The 21,533-nt window shown below is 31.6% G+C and overlaps 1 long non-coding RNA gene across 3 annotated transcripts in view; it reads right to left on the bottom strand.

The window, feature by feature from the left end:
• LOC147816564 (uncharacterized) overlaps nt 1-20,086 on the bottom strand; it is a 127,030-nt gene extending 106,944 nt beyond the window's left edge. For 2 of the 3 annotated variants that reach the window (XR_015435440.1, XR_015435441.1), the window contains exons 1-8: nt 19,702-20,086; nt 17,141-17,155; nt 12,298-12,312; nt 11,577-11,591; nt 6,758-6,775; nt 5,267-5,281; nt 3,264-3,281; nt 2,130-2,144 (exon numbers count right to left, since the gene is read on the bottom strand). This is a non-coding gene — a long non-coding RNA (uncharacterized LOC147816564). The remainder of the gene's footprint in view (nt 1-2,129; nt 2,145-3,263; nt 3,282-5,266; nt 5,282-6,757; nt 6,776-11,576; nt 11,592-12,297; nt 12,313-17,140; nt 17,156-19,701) is intronic. The other variant, XR_015435442.1, reaches the window with a different exon arrangement.
• Between the last annotated feature and the right edge of the window lie 1,447 nt (nt 20,087-21,533).

The following is a 21,533-nucleotide window of genomic DNA, read 5'->3' as shown; positions in this document are numbered from 1 at the left end:
AATAGAAAATATTTTAAAATCGGAGTTGAGCAGCCGACCCAATTTTGAGTTACAACTACCAATGTTCAACTCCGCACCTAGTAATTTTGAACTCAACCCAGAACACAAAGCATTGGGACAAACTAGCCACCACGAGCCGCGATGGCTCAGAGGATAGAGCGTTCGCCTTCCAATGAGGTGAACCGGGTTCGAATCCCAGTCAATACGAATTCCGCATCCGGCTTTCACCGAACACAGTGCTGACGTGTAATATTCTCAGTGGTAGACGGATCATGGATTAGAGTCCCCTTGCCGTCAGGCTAACCGTGGGAGGTTCTCGTGATCTTCCTCTCCATGTAAGAAAATGCGGGTTAGCTCCTTCAAAAAGTCCTCCACGAAAGCAAATTTCTCCCAATACTGGATTCAGGAGTTCCCTTGTCTTCTGGATTGGGTTCAAAATTACAAGGATACGGAGATGAACATTAGTAGTCGTAAACCCCAAAAATTGAGTCGGCTGTTTAACGATGGTTATAAAAAAAGTAAAAAAAAAAAAAAAACTAGCCACTACGGAGGACTTTTTGATGGAAGTAATCCGCATTTGCGTTACGTGGAGAAAGAAACTACGAAAATCTTTCATGGTTCATCGGAGAGCAAGGGGGCTCTAGCCCACGTCAGAACGGTGCGAGCGGAGTGCAGAATTCATATCGACCAGCCATCGCTGGGATTTGAACCTGGGTCACATCATGGGGAAGTGAGCGCTCTATCCCCTGAACCACCACAGCTTTAAAAGATTGTTGCCATTTCGTTAGGCTATTATTGCTATTTGTTATTGAACACATCTCGCAATGACTTGAATGTTTGGGTAAGCGCGTCTGTAAATTTATTGCCAGCGCAAGTGGTTAATAACAAAATAAATAAAATAGAGTGGTTTACTATAAACAAATATACTCACTCATTATCTTATTATTAAATCTTATTCTTCGATGGATTGAAAACATTTCATTGATAATTGATACCGACAGAGTATCAATTATCAATTACTTTTGTATGATACCGCAAGCTTCTGTGTGCACTGTCTCACAATCATTTACAAAATATTTATTAGTCAGGTTGCTTTTAGTGAGGCTCGTCTCGAAATGGCCAAACAGTATGAAGCAAGGCCGTAGCCAGGATTTTTCTTCGGAGGGGGGGGGGGATATGGTAAGAAGCAAGGACGGTTTCAGACATGCAAAGTAGGTGGAAAACATTGTAACAAATATTGTTTATTCTGTTGTTTGCAAAAGTTAAACTAGTAATTAAAAAATATTACATAATAATTATTTTTCAATTAATATTACATAATAATTATAATCAATTTGTAAACAAAGTTTACAAAGACATGCGACGGGGATTTGAAGAAATTTTTCGATTACTTTTTTAGGACGAACCGGAATATCCCGAAATATGCTTAATAAAGTTAGTTTATAAAAGGTTTGATTCGACAGTTTTTGTTTTTCTTTTTACTGAGAGGCTCAAAGAAAGACTAAAAAGTTTGAATCCCAGAATTTCGAAAGGGGGGGGGATTTGTCCCGACGGTCCCCTCCCCCTGGCTACGGGTCTGGTATGAAGCATTCATTAAAATCGAAGATTTAAACACTCAGTAAATACATGAGATCCATGGATAATTTGAAATTCTTAATAAGAAAATTGCATGTTGACAACTTGCATAGAATTCACAAAAATAAAGCCTTCTGCGAATTTACGTACGCAAAAGAAGTAATAAAAAGGAAAAGCAATTTATTTCAGAAAAATTATTTCATACTACGAATTAAAATTCAAAAGTATGTCATCTATTTAGAGAGTAACTGTACTATTCATTAATTTGGCATGGACTTTTTAAATTATTTTTCGGAATTTATTACTTGATTTAAAATTTATTAGTAGATTTCAATATTTAAACGAATAATTGGTATTTCGTAATTAAGTCAGCATGTTCAGACTTTCAATGATTTTAGAAATGTTAAATTAACTTCTTGTTAAATTTTATAAAATTCAATTTATCCACCAAATAAACTTTTTTTATCTGAAACAAATTAATTTATCAGCTTAAGTTAAATTAAATGTTCATAATTGGGGTTGTATTGAGGAAAATACATGTGATTCATGCTTACCAAGACCTACAGTACCTGAAAAATTAAATTTTTATTATGAAAATGCATTGAAAAAAATTAAAAGAAAACACCATTCAAAATGAAGTTATAATTCTTCACTGAATAAACACTAGACTGCGTTCGAGATCTACAATATATAAAGGGTGTTCCATAAACATTACCCCTAACATCTATTTTTTACATTCTTTGTCAAAAGTGAAGCAAATCCATGCACTCGTTAGAGGTAACTAATTAGTATTTAAACGGCGAAAGAAAAAAAAACGCTATTCCCCAGGAAGTAAAGTCAGGACTCAAAACATCAAAGGAAGTGTTAGAGGACGAAAGGATGTTTCTTAAGATTGTTATTTTTAGATCCGTCCTTCTCACGCAGAGAAAAAAATTCTGTCGAAATTATCATACTTGTAAAAACATTTTAGGTTAAAATAAAACAATAATTCTTACTTTGAATAAATATTTTATTGTCTTGTATACAGTCCATTCTAGTGCAATACGTTTTACGATTTTTCTAGCAGTAGCGTAACTCTACGCTCATAAATGATAGTTAAGCCACTCTGTCATTAAATGTTAAAATGTTTTGTTAATAATTCATTTTAGAAACTTTTAAGAACTGTTCTGTGCACAGGCTAAAACATAAAAAATATGCCTCCTTTTAATAATTTTTTGTTTAAAAAAAAGTAGAAATTGTTAGGACCATTATCAAGATTTGTTCAACTTTAATCTTTGTATCAACTTTAATCTTTGCCATTTGGGACTTAACAAAATTAGAGAATTTTGAAATGAAATCAATTATTATTCGCAGTTAAATTTTGACTGTCATTACCAAATTGTATAAGTTTTTTCCCCTTATCATTCAACTAGATGATACTGTCCTAATTACCAAATTGATATGTTTTATATTCGAACATAAGACAGTTAACTTAATCGCAGGTAAATATTCTAATATCTGCAAATTTAGTAAGGTTTTTAATCGACAATCAAAGAATAATTTAATAACTTATTTTAATTTTCATAGTCTTCTTCTCTTAGCTAAAATTTCATAGTCTTTTTCTCAACCAATTTAAAAATAATTATTAGTCTTTAACAATAAAGATTAGGTCACGAGAAATAGTATTTGTAAAATCAGAAAGTTCTTACCGTGAGCAGTGTCCCTCACTGTAAAGTGCACAAAAATAAGTAAAATTTTATCTTTTTTTTAAATATTTAAAAGCATTTTACGCAATATACAAACATATCTGTTTATTAAATTAAGATAATTCCTGTTATAAACAATCTGATAAAGCTTGAATAATTTTTTTTGAAACGAATTTTGAAAATTCGTAAAAAAATTTTTTGATGTGCGAAATTTAGAGTTAGGCGAGGGTAGGGGAACCAAAAAGCTAAAATAGAATTAGCGACTACCATTTTCGATGGTAATCAATGGTAATCACAGCAAGAAAATACATGAATGATTCGTGTATGATCGACAACAGCAATGCAGGTTACATCAAGCTGTTTACGAGGTTGACAAATATTTCGGGACCTATGGTCTTTAGACAATAAAATAATTTCTTCATAAGAGAAGTTTTTAGTTTTGAGAGGTTGTGACAAGCTGTAATTCTTCTGCCAAGAGCAGTGCTTCTTAGACCCTTTCTTTCAGATCTAGGAATCTGTCTGGCCACTATATTCTTTGAACATCTTCGGCCTAATGGTATTTCCTCGAGCCGTGATGGATCAGGGATAGAGCGTTCGCCGTCAAATGAGGTGAACCAGGTTCGAATCCCAGCGATGTCTGATTGATACGAATTCCGCATCCGGCTTGCACTGACCACAGTGCTGACGTAAAATATCCTCAGTGGTAGATGGATAATGGGTTATAGTCCCCTTGCCGTTAGGCTAACTGTGGGAGGTTTTCGTGGTTTTCCTCTCCATGTAACGCAAATGCGGGTTAGTTCTTTCAAAAAGTCCTCCGCGAAGGCAAATTTTTCCCAATACTTGAGCCATGGGTTCCCTTGTCTTCTTTATTAAGTTCAAAATTACAAGGCTACGGAGTTGAACATTAGTAGTAGTTAAGTCAATAAGATTGAGTCGGTTGTTTAACGACGGTTATAAAAAATAAACATAATGGCATTTCTCAACCAGACCTGTATGGACGCGTGTTTGCCATCCGCAAAAAGAATCTTGGAACCAACAATATCTGAACTATTTGACATAAGGCTGTGACATCTCATCCTTATATTTCAGATAAGTTAAGGCATCTCTATTCCTGGCAGTCTCGGCAACACGAGGATCCACCTGAACTGGTACAGGCAACATTATCATCCCTAGACACTGCTGAGGAGTTTTTCTTTTTAGTGATAAACCTCGATTTAGTCTCAACAATTAATTTTGACGTAATTACACATTACTAAAACAAGGAAACGGGTACCAATTGTTATAAAAATGTTCAGTGAACGAGTATTTTAGAAATAACATAGAGCACGCGTTTTGAACTATCATTAAACACTTGAATAAATAATCCCAAGAAACTGAAATGGTAAGATTTTACTTGATTAAAAAGTTATTGTGATTCAAAAATTTATGAATAGTCAAATATCGTACAAACTAGACTCTCTTTAAAATTTGGAATTAAGAAACACGATAGATGTACCCGTTATCAATAATACGAGAAATCACCAATTGTAGCACAATGTTGCAATATCGGGCAAAAATTCAATTTCGACAATGCCGAGATTATTTCCAACCTAGTCTCATCATCTTATCTTGATGGCCTGGAATCTTGTTTTATTCATATAAATGCCGATTCCCTTGTTAAAGACATTAGTTCCTCAACAGCCCTCCATAGCACGTGGAAATGCATTTTACCCCGATTTTTCCTTTTCGGTCGCAGTTTTACTTCTCACCTTTATTTTTCCATTTTTTGTTGGAAACTTTGTTTTATATTTTAAATCACTTTTGTTTCTTTTCATTCGGGTCTGGAAAGTTTTGAAAATGGGCGCCTTTTTTTAAGTGCTTGAAACATGTTGACTTTTTTTCTATTTATATATTTTTGAAGCGAAGTTTTGAATCAACTAATATCATTGTACAAATTTTTCCATTCAATTCTTTCAAGAATTTGCAGTATTCAGTGTATGAAAGTTTAAAGAACAGATTGCATTTACCTGTTTCAGTGATCGCTAGAAAAAAATTATTGAAAATAAAGTAGCAGAGGGTGATTTTACTCATATTTTAATTTGATTATCGAAGTTTTAATGTTTAATAAAAGTGATAAAACTCAGTAAAACTTCATAAATTCAATAAAACTTTATTATTTAGAGGAAATTTAATAAATATATCACACCAATCATATTCTGCGCATCGCTGTTTTTTCGTCAAATTTTATATCTCTCTCCAAAAATTTTAGAAAATATTTAAAAAAAATTTCAACTGCACAAAATTTCATGAATTGACTCTACAATATTTTCCTCCTGTATGTAACTCTTGTTATTTCGATCAAACAAACATGTTTCGATGCTTTCTACATCCGCTTTCTGAACTAGTTTCTCAGATTTTGATAGCATTTCTACGTATTTTTCCTACTTGAACCTTATTATGATACTCCCAATGAGTTAAATTTTTTGCCGTTATTTATAAAAAGGATTCTAAAAATATACTTTAAGGGTGGAGATTACAGAACACCTTGTGTTAAAATTTTTTTGTCTTGCTCTTCTCTATGAGGAGAAATAAGAAAAACTTGATCAAGATTTAGGAATATCATGCACTATAAAGTTTATTTCAGCTTACTGCTTAAATGTGATTAAAAAAGTGATTTTGAAGTAAGTTTTAAACAATATCCAATATGATTAATTGATGAATTTGAAATAATATTTTTTAAGGCATCCAAAGATTTCAGCTTTTATAAAAACAGCGACCCTCATTACCATTCGTGATTTATAGATTCAGAAAAACCTTTGCGGATTTCATTTTAATAGCAAAAGGAAAGGAAAAAAAAAACGTTGTCAAAAAAATTTGACGAATCATTACGAAGGTCAATTAGAGCAAAGGAGATTATTATAAACTTAAAAATAAATAAATAAAAGAATGTATTTGCCGAAAAGAACTGTGTTTGGCACTTCTTACCGAAAAACAAAAAGTCCTGATTCCATCCGAATAATGAACTGAGTTTTTTTATTATTTTTTTTTATTTATTTGCTGTCCTATTTTTGCCTTAAATAACTTTGTACATTGTCGATATCACCTTTTTTTCCTCCTAAATATTATATTGCGCCTTTTTCGTAGATAATTTTTCATGACTTAATTTTTTGTTATGAGTCCAAGTTTATATTAAAGTTGATAAAAATATATATTAAGGAACATCAGGTACATGCTTAGAAATGACAATGCCATAGAACATAGGGAAGGGGTTACTTTTCTTTTCTAACTAAAGAATAATTTACAACTTGCCTCTTATTTTAAACGAACAGTAAGCATAATTACTACAGAATTACAAAAAACTGTTTATTATAATTAACTTACTATAATTTTAATTAGTTATTAATATGCTCATTTACATGCACAGATAGTATATTTTTGTTTAATTGAAAGAAGACACAGTTTCAAAAAAAAATTAAGTTCTTTCGCGTAATTTAAATTAAAGAACTATTTATACTCACTCCTGGCCAAATCTCCGACTAAAAATATACATAAATTTTAAAAATGTTAAATTTTTTAATAACTTAATATTTTAAAAGAAGCTAATATCTTTTAGTCATTCAGAAAGTTAATTTTCAAAGTATAACGATATCAGCTATCAATGCTATTAAACTAGCCAAAATAAATGCGGGGTGTCATGACGAAACGAAGAATAAACTGAACCTTCCAAGAATACACGGACAGTTAGAATTTTAGCCCCGTCGATGGAACGATTAACCCAATTATCAATTCGTCAAATCAGGATTGAGAAAGATACATGATTTATAGAGCACTAGCCCATTCTCGTACGGGGTGAAAAAAAAAAAAAAGAATCAATAAATCATTATTTATCAACACTGCAAAATTACGTACAAAATTGAGAGACATATACCAGCACAAAAATTAATGCTGAAATAATTCCATTCCTTTTTTTAAAAAATTATTATTAATTGCTGCTTTTTCCAGTGGCTTTACGTTATTAGATTGAGCAAAACACATTTTAGTAGTTTATCCCAGAAAAATATGGATTAACTATTATTCAGTATCATTTAGCAGTATCATTATTTAAACTCAACTCATCTAATTAGCACGTAATATTAAAATAAATTAAGCATCAATGGCGTTAATCGTAAGATGGCAATTTTTTGCTACATCTCCGATGCAAATTAGTTCAATCTCTCCATTAATTTTACTTTTTAGTACATAGCTTATTTTTTTCACTTAGTATCAATTACCAAAATAAAGCCTCAATGGCGTCATTGATAAAATTGTGGTTTTTTTCGGTTCCACAAAATGTATAACTTTTCTCCATTAATTTTGGTATTTAATTCATAGCTTAATTTTTACTTCAATTTTAACTTATATTAAATTTAAGCATTTTTTCCTTAATAATGGTAAGGCAATTATTCACGATTTTCCTCATATAATAAGTATCTTTTCTCCATTGTTTTTCTTTTTAGAGCGCAGCTTATTATTTTAATTTCAATTAGTACTTATTTCTAAAATTAAATAAAATCTTTAGCATTATCAATAATAGTAAGAGATTTTTCTATCTATCTAAATGATTTAGTACGATTCCTCCATTCGTGTTGCTTTTCAGAACATAAGAAGATCGCGTTTAAACCAGACGGCGTGTTAAAGTTAGGCTTGATTTTATTATCACGTTAAATAAATTTTCCAAAGCGCTTAATCAAGAATGATTCAAAACTTTACCTGCAAGCGATACCTAGCATGGGTCTCGAACCTGATTGGCTGTAGAAACGTGGCATAAACAAAAGTCACGATTTAGTAACCAATCAAGTTCGATACTTACCGTAACTTCACTTGCAGGCATCCAATTACAGTTGATTTTAAAATTTAGTTTTATAAAAACTCGTTTTAAAAGTATAGCTATAAACAAGTTAAGAATACGGTTTCAGATAAATTTAGAAATACCAATGAAAATAATAAAAAACGGACCACCCAAAATGACTTTTGATCTAATGATCGGATCTTCACGTTCTAGGACTCAATCTAAAGGATTTGAGGGGGTGACCTAAAACATGCCTAATTAATTAGTGCAGACGATATTTTAAGTTACGAAATCAGACAAAAATACACTTTCTCTGAATAAACATACCTTTTTTTGACAAATTCGGACTTCTGACTCCAAAATTATACGGGGTAGTTGCAATCTAGGAGAGACGGTCCTAATATAACGCATAACGTCAGAAAGTGGTCCAAAGTTTGGACTCATTAATGTTAATTTTATTTTTTGCGTATTTTGCCATATCTCAAGAACTCTTAAAGTGAATTTAAAACTTTTGAATAAAAATATAAAATTCTTTTATCCAAAGATAATTTTATGCAAAATATTACTTTCAGTAAATATTTATTATTTTTTATTATTATTTTGTTTAATAACAGTTAAGAAAATTTTGAACTGTAAGGTATAAAAATGTTCACATCATTTTAAAAAATTCAACTTTAAATGAAAAAATGTAAAATTTGATCACCAATAATTCCTGAGAAATTGAATATTGAACTTGCAATTTTTTTCTAAATTTGATTTCTCATTAACTATTTTATCAATTTCAATAAAGCTTTGTATTTTGCCATTTAAAATTCCATTTCTTATAGTACTTTAAAAATGCCCATACATTAAAATTTTATTCGACTATTATTAAATAAAATAATAAAAAATAATACATATTTGCTAAAAGTTATATTTTGTATGAAATTATCATTAGATTAACGAATTTCATGATTGTGGACAAATATTTTTCAATTCGCTTAATGAATTCTCGAGATATGGTGAAATATACAAAAAGTAAAATTAACATTCTGCGATCTCCTGACCAATCTATTAGGACCATATTTTTCAGATTGCGGCTTCCCCTATATATATTGGGGCTCAAGAGTCCGAATCCGACGATATAAAGGTATGTTTATTCAGAGAAAGTATGTTTTTGTGTCTGATTTCGTAACTAAAAATATCGCCTGCACTAATCAATTAACATATTTCAGATCACCCCCTCGAACCATTAAGATTGAGTCCTAGAACATGACGATCCGATCATTAGATCAAAAGTTATTCAGGGTGGTCCTTTTTTATTTTGCTCACTGTGCATCTAACTCCAACAACTTAGCTCTGAACTGCGATAATGTGAATGCTATTATGTAACTGCGATAATGTAACTGCGAATTCGTATATTGCTCACTGATACTGCATAGAGTACAATACTGACGTAAAATATACAAATTAGTAGAAGAATTTTTTTTTTTTTTTTGGTTAATGGCGGGCACTTGGGTCTATTTCCCATTAGACTCAGAAATGCCAGAATTACTACTCTCTTATCGTTACCCAGTGGGCACCTATCCGAAAGCTACGGCGGTGGAGTAGCGTCGCCCACGTCATACAACCACAAACCAGTTTATAGAGCGGGTTACAGTCACACAATCACACAGAAGAAAGAAGAAAAGACATAGGACACGGAGAGAAAGAAACATCCCTGCCCTGTGTGGGATTCGAACCCGCAACCATAGGCTCCGCAGTCAGGCACGCTAACCACTCGGCCACCTGGTCGGCAGTTAGTAGAATATTCATGGATCGTTTATAGTTTAGCTATTTGTAAGATATTTTCATGGTTTTTACTTCCTGCTATTAATATGTGGTCAAATTTAACTGAAACACTTTTCCACAAAGGCGAATTTGGTACAAGAATTGAGGCAACAGAGTTCCTGACTACTGAGCCGAGTTATAAGTTACGAAGATTAGTGTTTCTGGCTTTGACAATATTTTATTTATTATGAAATATATATCCATCAAAACACCCTTAATACACGAGAGTTATATCTTGCTTACACTAGTAAGTTTTAGCTAGCTTAAGGCAAAGAAAGCTTAACTTTAAGCAGCGAGAGCTTAAATCAGTTTCCATTTACAGATATTTGAGACAGCTTAACTAAAGCTTTTTTTGGATATGGGGATATATTAAAACTGGGCATTGTTGTTTGTTTTGAGTACAAAAACATCACTTTGCTTTTTTTTTTGTCATTAATTTTAGACAAATCATGTTCCATTTGCTCATAAACTTTTTTATTTCTCTTCTGGCCTAGTAAATCGATTTTTTGATTCCTCCAAACATAAATTAAAGTCTGAATTTCGCTATCGGTCCAATTACTTTTTTTCATTTATTCGTTTTTCATGCATAGCCATCTTCTCTGCGTCAGCCATCTTGGGAAAATGAGTAGCCTAAAAACTTAAGAACGTTCTTTTCAAGTGTTGCCACCACTTTAAGAAAGATCGCATCTCAAGCTGGCTTACCTGCTAGTGTAAACAGGGTATTCCCAGAAAATGTGATATAAATTAAAGAAATAAAGCACAAATACCCTAGAATATTTACTGCAAAAAATACATAAATATTTATATATCTCAAAAAAAAAAAACACCGGAATTTTAACACTCATGAGATAGTGATATAGTTTTTGTAATCCCATATCATAGATGTCTGCTGTCTGGTACTGGATCCGTGAGAGCTGCCGACATGTTTCCGTGAGTTAAAGCTTTGACAGAATGGGAATTTTTTCTAGTGCAAGAACAGGAAGTCACTGGGAGTTAGATCGGAACTATAGGGCAATTTTCAGAGAACCTCGCAGAGAACTATTTTTCTTCTTTTTTTTTTTGTGGAATTCATTGTGTAACAATACCTGAAATTGCACCATAATCACTTATTCTTGTATCTTAAGAAATTACTGTCTGAGCGCCACTTTTCTATAGAAGAAAACGTACAGGCTGCTATGGAATGTTGACTCGATTCCCAGGCGGCAGATTTTAAGATACTGCCATACAAAAACTAACAAAACGGTGTATAGCAAATGATAAAAATGCTAAAATTCCTGTGGTGCTTTTGAAAAATAGCTAAAATATTGTTGTATCTTTTGCAATAAGCCTTGATTAAAGTTCTTCGTGTTAACAAATAAGTGATAAAATAAGTAATACTAAAATTAAATATTTGTAATTAAATCTAAAAAATATTTCAATTTTAAAAAATTGTAAGAAAGCGATATTTTTTAATGTGATACAAAAAAATTATGAATTTTTGAAATTTTTGAAATTTTTTTTTATTTGAAAGAAATTAGTGTCCAAGGAAACTAAAACAATAACTAATAAATTTCGGGGGAAAATTATTTTTTTGGTGAGAAGTTCTTGAAAGCATAATCTTAAAAAAATTAATTTTACATTGAAAAACAGTTTTAGTTACTAATTTACTTGTAAGAAATGTATCTCTGATATAAACTACAGTGTCATTAAGGCTTACATACCATTGTGCCACAAATCTGTAAATAAAAAATAAAAAAAAACATTTCATCAGTATATTTTCATTTTATACCACTGAGTCAAAGAAACAACCTTGCATGATTTCCGTTAAACTGAACAGATTTTCATGAACTAAGTGCTGATCGAAATGATAAGGGTTAAAATTCAAATCAGTCAAATAACGTAACTTCAATTAAGACGTTTTATATTACTCAACCAATTGCGTCCAAGTTCTGCATTTGGACGATTAAAATTATATAGTTTAAAACGTCAAAATTTGGACGCCTCTTTCTTAATTTTTCTTTTGACCATAACTAAATAAAATTTTTAAAAATATAAAAGACTATTTCTTGCAATCAATTCTCTTGAGGAGCTGTAACTCTTGACTAATTTATTGGGACCATATCTTCCAGAATGAGGTTAACACCTTGTATTAAAAATAAAGAATCCAAGTCCATCGAAAAGAATGGTATGTCTATTTTGAGGAAGTACGTTGTTGTGCCTAATTTCGTATTTTAATTACTAATTAACTCACACATTTGAGCTCAAGCATTTGAACCATTAAAATTGGCACTTAATACGTGAAAATCCGATCTGTAGAACAAAGGTTATTTGACTCACAATCACAGAAAATTCTTATTAATATATAGAATTTTACACCTTAAAACATTATTTAATTGTTCAGTTTTTTTTAATAAATTAATATACTAGTCAAAGCATAATTACCGCCAAGGTTCGCCGCTAATAATGGAAAAAAATGAGTAAGATAATGAAAGTTTGCTCATGTTAATTGATAAATTTTTAAAAGTACAATAAAATAAATTCATTTAATTTATTATTCGTATTAAACCTTATCGAATCGAACATATTTTTTACCACTTAAAAGTTATAACTTATAATAATTATCATGCACACTTTAAAAGGTGTTAAAACAAGACACAAATAATGCACATTGGTGCAAGGTATTATGAGAATTTGCAGACTTGGTTTATTATCTCTAGAATTATTGAACCTATTTTAATGAAATTTGATATGTACACACATTGATACAATACAAAACAAATAACCATTCAACAATTATAATACACGCACGTGATCGTGCGTAACAATTGTTGGAATGGGAAGGTATGAAATTGCCGCAGGACAATTCAGCCAGAATGACAGAGGAAATAATAAGCTTCCTTATTTCAAGTATGAAATCACGCTGCAAGGCGCCCGTGTATCCGTAAGAGGGGACCATACCACCTATTAACTCATTTGTTTTTGTTTATTCTGCAACCGCTGTTTCATACCTTCATGCACCAACTAGTGTTACGCACTATCACGAGTGTGTTTTACAATTGTTGAATTGTTTTTATTTTGTATTGTAGCACTGTATGTACATGTCAAATTTCATTAAAATCGGTTCAATAATTCTAGAGATAATCGACCAAGTGTGCAAAATTCTCATAATTTCTTACACCAGTGTGGAAGGCTTACGACAAACTTACGCGTATTCACACTATTCGTGAATTATTTTCGCTTCTCAAGGCAAAAATTTCGGCGCTCTTTGGCGTAGTTTGAATATTTTCAGTAGCTTTTTTACAATAGATAACGAAATAGCGTGAGTTCGTGTTGATAATTTCTCACTGTAATATTCGTATGTTTGAGTCGCAAACTTATTTTATTTTAAGAATTAGTGCTTATGCATCCTAAACTTATTGTGCTTTCTTTAAAGTGTATCGTAAAAGATAACTGCATTGTCTCTTATGTGTATTATATGTAGTATTACTGAACACCAAAACTCGGAGCCACTATTTTACGCCAAAAGTAGTGAAAAGGAACATTTCTGCTATTTCACTACACCATATACTAAGGAACTACCTATTGCATTTTATCTACTGTATTTTGTATCGCCTCAAATAAAGTCGTGTGTGAACATTTTAAGAGTATCGTAATGCGATTTTCATTAATTTAAAAAGTAAGATGTGATTCTTAATTGTATTTCTTTGATTTATAAGTTTGATACCTGCAAAGCCATATCTCGAAAAATAACTCTGGGTGAAAACTTATTGCATCTCCCATGAATTTGCTGCAAAAGTGTTTTTTCCTCGAATTTAGGACACTATATATTTATGTCTTAAAATATTTTAAATATGAATTAAAGTAGACATTTTTATTTTATTTACAAATATTTTGAGATCTTAAAAACTATATTATTTTATATTATATAACGGGGTGAGTAGCGTTTTTAAAAAGTGCTTGAAGGTGCTTATTTTCGATTTTCGTTTTTTAAAAACCCTTAAAGGTGCTTTTTTCATTGGGTGTTTTTAAAAAGTGCTTAATTTTCCCTTTTTCAAAATGAGATTTTTCCTTTTACCATGTTGATTTTCGCATTGAATTATGCAAAAAGACACAGTTCACATTGTTCTATTCAACGTTAATTCAACCCCAACCTATTTCGACGTATTATCAGTCCGTAGCGTATGAAAACGCCATTCGTTTTGCATGATTCAAAATTTCATGATTTTTGACAACTGTCAAAAACAATGCCAAAAGGTTTCTATTTTTGACATGACGGTTAAAACAAGCTAAAACCGTCAATTGTCAAAAACTTTCCAAACCTGCCTAATTATGATATTTTTTTAACGTGCTTAAAAATATTTTTTGAGTGCTTGAAAAGTGCTTAAAATGGGCTTATTTTTTGATGAATAATTTGGCTACGTACCCTGTATAAGATAGCAGGTAATTTTATTATTCTATACAAAATGATTACACATACAAAATAAAGACAATCCAAGCTATGATTTACATTTATCTGAAATGTGCTTACAGAGAAATCTTTAAATTTTTACTGAACTAAGTTAATGAAAATTTATTAAAAATATGAATGAGAGTATTTGAATTGATCGTTTTAAACCTTTGACGAATTATTTCTTATAATGAATATGGAATTAAATAAAGGAAAAAAGCATTAATTCAAAATATTACATTAAGATATAATCATAATTGAAATACTTATTTTAAAAATCCCAATTATCTTTTATAACGTTAATTTTTGCGTAAGTGGAAACTGATTTTTAATCTTTTATATAGTATTTTATTTAAAAAATTGCGGTAGTCTTTCTGGAAATATTGTGACTAGATTATGGAAAAGCAAACTACAAAACTAACGGTATTTCTGAGAAAGCGATAGCATCTTCAAAGTTTTAGCAGTGATCTATTTAGTTTCAGCAGTGCCTCGAAAGCTGCGGTGAGTTGCAGGGTCTGTTAATTTCTTTTATAACATAAATCATACCTTTTTAATCGATATAATGCGAATGACTTTTTTTTCTACAAAAACATCACAACTATAAGTATTTTATTAATCAAAACAATTAGGACACATTCAACCATGGCGCGATTTCATAGACTAGCAAATTGCTAGTAGTAACAGAAAAACGCAGTAGCAAAAATTTATTGAAAACTTTTACGGATCTGGATTTTTGATCGTTTTATCCGTAATTTTTTAAATTCCAATATTTTTAATACGTCACGCGAATTTCGAATCAGAGTTATCACTTCTTGACGCTCTCGGTTAACGACGATACCGTCGTTAATCCGCGTTGTTTTCACGGTAGTTATTTTAGCTGTTTTTCGTTTTTACTGTATTTTTATATGGTCATTCAAATTCCGACATTTTTATGGCAATTTTACTTCCGAGACCTGAATTTCGAACTTGAGAAATCACTTTTTATGTGCTTTAATCGCTACTATTCCATTGTCAATCCACATCATTTTCCGACCATTTTCTCGGCATTTATTTTTAGTTTCCCACAAAGATGTTCATATAAAGATATTTAATATGATGTTATTCCGATTTATGATTTTCAAATTTGACTAATCACTTTTTGTCGGGCAGGGATAGCCTGGTCGGTAGGGCACTGGGCCCATATCCAAGAGATCGTGGGTTCGATCCTCGCCGGCCGAAGACTCCCCGTGTAGTAAATGGTGACCGATGCACGTTAAATCTGTCGAGTCTCAAAGTCCTCCATGTTCCCACAACAAATCAATACCTCTGGGGGTACTGAGCCAGGAGTTTCCTTGTCTTCTGGATTGGTTCAAAATTACAAGGCTACGGAGTTGTACGTAAGTAGTCGTAAACCCATGAAATTGGGTCCGCTGTTCAACGACGGTTATAAAATAAAATAAAATCACTTTTTGTCAATATCAATTTGTGTCTAAGTAGTCGTAAATTAACATTATTTTCTAATCTTTTTCTCGGAAGTTGCTACAGTTTCTTTTTATTTTATTTTACAACTATTGTTGAACAGCCGACCCATTTTTGGGTTTACGACTATTATTGTTAGACTCCGTAGCCTTGTAATTTTGAACCCAATACAGAAGACAAGAGAACTCCTAGATCAAGAGAAATTTGCCCTTGTGGAGGACTTTTTGATGGAATGAACCCGCATTTGAGTTACAAGGAGAGGAAGATCACGAGAATCTCCCACGGTAAGCCTGATGGTAAGGGGACTCTAACCCTAGACCCATCTACCACTGAGGATATTTCAAGTTAGCAATGTGGTTGGTGCAAGCTGGATGCGGAATTCGTATCAACCAGCCATTCAAACCCGGTTGACCTCATTGGAAGGCGAACGCTCCATCCCCTCAGCCATCACGGCTCAAGTTATTACAGTTGTCTTACTTCCGGTCTAGCAATTTCCATATCGTTTTTAAAATCTCGATTTTAAATACAATATTACAACCGTATTCGGAATAGCGCATTTGAGAATTTAAATTGTTATGCGAATATAAATATTTAATATTTACCATTCGGCAATCGCTTTATTGCAATAAGTCACACAGCAATAATTATGTTAAATTATTCTCACCATATAAATGTATTGCGCTACTGCTTTTAAAATCCTTGTATTAACCCTGATTTTGCTAGTAATATTTTTTTAAAACTAGCATACTTTGCTAATGAATTTGAAAACTAAAATCATGTACTACATACAACCATTGTGTATATGTTATGTCATTAAAGCTAACCTAGTTAGATACATAGGCTCTTTATACACTTCAGACAGGCATTAAGTATCTTTAGTTTTAAACTTAAATTTAATCTCAGGATTTAAATATAAAATTGTTTGCATTGCTACTTGATCGGTTTATAACAAATCTCCCTCGATTTCCATAGTATTTCACATTTGGTTACATTAATAATGGCTTTCTGCTATTTTTCTGAAACTACTACCATGTTATTGCCAAACACGGACTATGGTGTGATAAGAGGTAGAGATAGATAATTAAGTTTTTCTTTTTATTTACTTTTATTTCTTGGAATAATAAGTAAAAAATAAATATACTAAAAACTAAATATAATAAAAATAAATATGGAAAATAAATAAAAAATAATGCTAAAAATATTATTTTTTATTCATTTTATGCGATTATTGACGCTATTATTTATAGAAAAATTAGACTTCGGTAAGATTAATGTTATTTATTTCACCATTAACAGGCTGTCAACATTTAAAGCGAGTTTTACTTCAATATTACGTCAATTCAGACATAATAGAAAATAAAAAATAAAAAGAAATATTACCAGGAGCAGCATAACCTACAAAATATAAATATGTAAAAATAAGAGTCATTTTCGTTTTAATTTTAAATACGTTAACATGAAAACCATAGATGATAAAAATTTTAGCATCGTGATTATAAGGTATGAGATTGAATTGAAAACTCAGTATATTTGTGATATTAAAATGAGTTAGCAAAGTGTTCTCTTTTTTGCCTCAAGAGGAAAAAGTAAAAAAAGTTTCGGGCACAAGCATCATTCAAATATATATATAATAAGACAAAAAACGTAAATAGAGCACAAATGAAAGTACATAAATGGACATACCCTATAGTCTTCGTTCTATAAACAAGAACCTTCATCAGTGTCTAAACGTCAAGGATTTAACGTTTAGGATTTAACGTCAAGGATTTAACGTTTAGACACTGATGAAGTTTCTTGTTTATGGAATGAAACTATAGTATGTTCACTTAAGCTTGATTTTGCTTTTTAAAATAGAGCAGAGAATGTAGGTTATGTTAATTTTTTTAAGCATACTTTATGTAAATGGCAAAACCAGACATAGAATCTATTTTAATAGTTTTTCATGGAGAAAAAAGGCATACTCAAGATTTACAAAACTCTCTTCTGGCGATACAGATTCATGAGAAATATATTAACTCAATCGGCTAGAGAATAAAACTTAAAATAAAAGAATTATGAAAGAAAACCTATAGATAGGTGCTGAACCTTGTAAGTTGGCTAGCTAAGTGAGCGCGCAAAACTATGCATTAAGTTGCTAGACGGGGTAATTGTTTTATAATTGGAAGTAAAAATGCTGGAGAATTTTTAGAGTGTACTAAGATGACACACGAGTAAGGACAATTTTTTCAAATTTCTGACCACTTCGAGTTTCGCAAAACAAATTACGCGAATTAGTGACATTATAGTTGTTAGAAAAAATACAGCCCAATGATTGTTCATCGTAAAAAAAATTCCAATTTTTGAGAATAAAATAACACTCTGTGGACGAGTGACTGAATGTAAACAATAACAAGCTTCCTGAAATCGGAAGAAATATAAAAAACTTCCGATTTATTGCTACTCTTATTTAATGTTCTTCTGTTTGAACAATCATATTCTTGGAACTTTTATTACTGTGAGTTACGTTTACATTTACACGTAATTTTACCATTCATCAAAGTTTTCCGCAATTTATAAATTTTAAAAGGTCATGAGCCATAAATAAAGTTCAGAAAATTATCACAACACATCATAAGATTTGCCATGTTTTGAATATAAACCAGTGTTCGGCTATATTTGCGTATAATATCACTGTCTGTTTGCTTCTTGAGTAGCATCATAGCATGCTTGTGGAGTCGTTGTTGTTGTAGTTCATTTACGTTGCACTAGAGCTGCACAATGGGTTATTGGCGACGGTCTTGGAAACATCCCTTAGGATGATCCGAAGATATGCCATCACAATTTTGATCCTCTGCAGAGGGGGTGGCACCCCCGCTTCGGTAACCCGACGACCTGCGAGCGAAGTCGAGCACTTTACGATAGAACAGTTTAACAAGGACCAATACCGCACACCCTCGGTCCCAACGCAGACTAATCTAAGTGGTCACCCACCCACACACTGATCGCAGCCGGTGATGCTTGACTTCGGTTATATGCTGAGAACTGTGTCTTAAAGATCAGTCTACTGCGGGACTGTTTGTGGAGTCATTCGAATTTGCTTGTTAATTTGAAATTGAAAGTTAAACTGAAAGAACACGCTCTATTGTTAATAGTACAAGTATAATATTGGATTTTGTTTGGATCGAATCCTTCTGCTTCATTACTCCTCACAAGTTTCAAAACCATTGGATTGGCTAGTTACATTTATTAACAATGAAAACTTATTAAAATAGCTTCAAAAAGTTTGTGCTGCAAAGTGATCATTAGAATCAGAATTGTTCGATTCATGTATGATATTTTGGGCCGTGAACTGATCACGGTTCTGAAGAGGTGAAAATCTTTCAATAAGAAAATCTTTCAATAAGAAAAACCAAGTTCAAAAATTTTTAAGAGATAACTATATATAATACGCATTGTGACGCAAATAAAAACATTTCTGATTCCTTACTTAGATTTTAAATTAGGAAACATTTCTATTTAAGTGTTATGCATTTACCATGTAAAGACTTAAAATATGAATAATTATGAAACAAATTAATATCATTGCAAAACTTAAAGTTAGCACGATAATCATTAAACGTTAATAATAGGACATGTGTTATAGTTTGTTACTCATAACTTAAAGAATTGGAACAGAGCTCATATATTGTAAGCAAAACATACTGTATAATTAAAATAATTAGTTCTTCAATAGATATTTATTTTTTAAAACTATATTCTCTTATTGCCTATAAAGTTAAAGTTTCTATGAAAAAAACTTTTATTTATTTCTGAACTCATTCAATTTTTTTAAATCTACATTGTTTATCTAAACTGCGATCGATTTAATAATATTTAAATAATATACAGATAATAATGATATTTAAATAATATACAGATAATAATGATATTTAAATAATATACAGATAATTATAATAACTTACTTTGATCAATCAATACAGAAATAACAAATACTGTGATTAAAGTCACCTTGATCTTGCAGATAGTCATTTCTTTTGAAAGATGTTAAAAGAGGAAAGAAATTATTTTTTAACAGTTAGCCGCATATTCTACTAAATAAATATAGCGTTATAATGGAGGCTCTCAAATTTTTATGTCCAATATAAAAATCTAAGGTGAGTTTTATGTTTGAAAAACTGTGAACAGATTCGAGGAAAAACCATTACTCTTTTTACACAACCGTGCAATTTCAATTAAGAGAATTGAATTTTGTGGCAGAATGTTGTCATAACAGTTCCAAAAAAAATAGATTAATTGAATGCAGCTACGCATTTAGACTTGTTTTCATAAAATACAAATATTAATGGAATAATGCGCTTCGATTTTTTTTCTATAACAGTGCGCAAAATATGTGTTTACATTATATAATGGTTTATTTTTGCGCAGAAATTTTCTTTAATGTTATATGGTTTATTCGGTTATTCGATTTGTTCCTGTTCATAAAAGGCTGCTTAAAACTGGCATATATTGAAAGAGTTAAAATAAGAAACAAGAGCTTAAAAGAGTCAAAAATAATTTTAAATACCTGTAATGGAATATACCAACAATCATATAATCTGCATTTGACGTCTACAGTTGATGTACTATCTAGCAATTGTATAATCTGAGCCTTCTAGAGTTGACATGCAACGAACTAAGAGCTATTGAACGTGAGCACTCTAAAAACCACACACAACAAAGCGATAACCACTAAAGTATTTATTTATTTTTATTTTATTGAAATTACATACATTTGCTGACTTGTGTGCTCAATATATAGGCTTATAAGTCATTGTCAAGTAGAAAATACAGATAGAACAATTCAGAGAAAGACATCACAAAGAATACATGCAGGGTTACGGCGGGATTCGAACCCGCTACCTCCACGCTTAACAGAGCGTTTGGACCGGCGATACCGCTCGGCCAGGGAGGCCCCTAACCACTAAAGAGACAGTCTAAAACTACTGAATCCTAACCAGCCGTACATTGTAATGTGCACACAAGACTGCGTATGCTTGCGTAACAATAAATTTAAAAATATATAATGAATATATATCGATAAATCTGAGCCTTGTATAATAGTAAACTTAAAACCGGAAACAGATCTGATTCTAGTATATATACAGCGATTTGGCAAATATTTTTCTAAATCCTCTGAACTTATGCAACTAAATCGTTCTCGAACCTCATTCTCTTATACGAAGAATCACAATTCTGAGATTAGCCTTAAGAGCAATTCACACTGCATGCGAAAAATGAGCACATTCGAGTTGTGAACGAACGAGAATTGATTGGTTTAGTACATTTTTCTGCGCAAAACTCACCAATCAGTCTTTTGCTCGCATCTCTGAAACTAGCATTTGGGATCTTTACGCATGAAGTGTGAATGGCCCGGGAAGCAGGTTAGATGAGCCTATAATCCCTCTTTGCAAGATATTCCCATTATAAATTAGAATCAGAACTTAAAATGTTAGGTAAGAGTTCTCTATTTCTATATTGTAACACATATAATTATGAAGGCTTGTGTTCTTAATACGAAAAACGGCTTATAATCCCTAGTTAGTTTAAATTAAAAAAACATTGAACAATTTAGTTGTTGTTGTTGCAGTTCATTTACGTCGCACAAGCGCTTAGCGCGTCTTAACGATCAGTCCACTGCGGGACAGAACAATTTATTAAAGGACAACACAACTATACATGCAGGGTTAAGGCATGATTCGAACCCACTACCACCACTATCCAGACTAGTAACAAATTGAGTGTTGTTGTTGTTCAT

Source organism: Parasteatoda tepidariorum, chromosome 1, assembly GCF_982258835.1.
Source record: "Parasteatoda tepidariorum strain Cologne lab strain chromosome 1, Ptep-v5.0, whole genome shotgun sequence".
Taxonomy (NCBI): Eukaryota; Metazoa; Arthropoda; class Arachnida; order Araneae; family Theridiidae; genus Parasteatoda; species Parasteatoda tepidariorum.
This window is presented reverse-complemented; position numbering and strand designations above follow the sequence as displayed.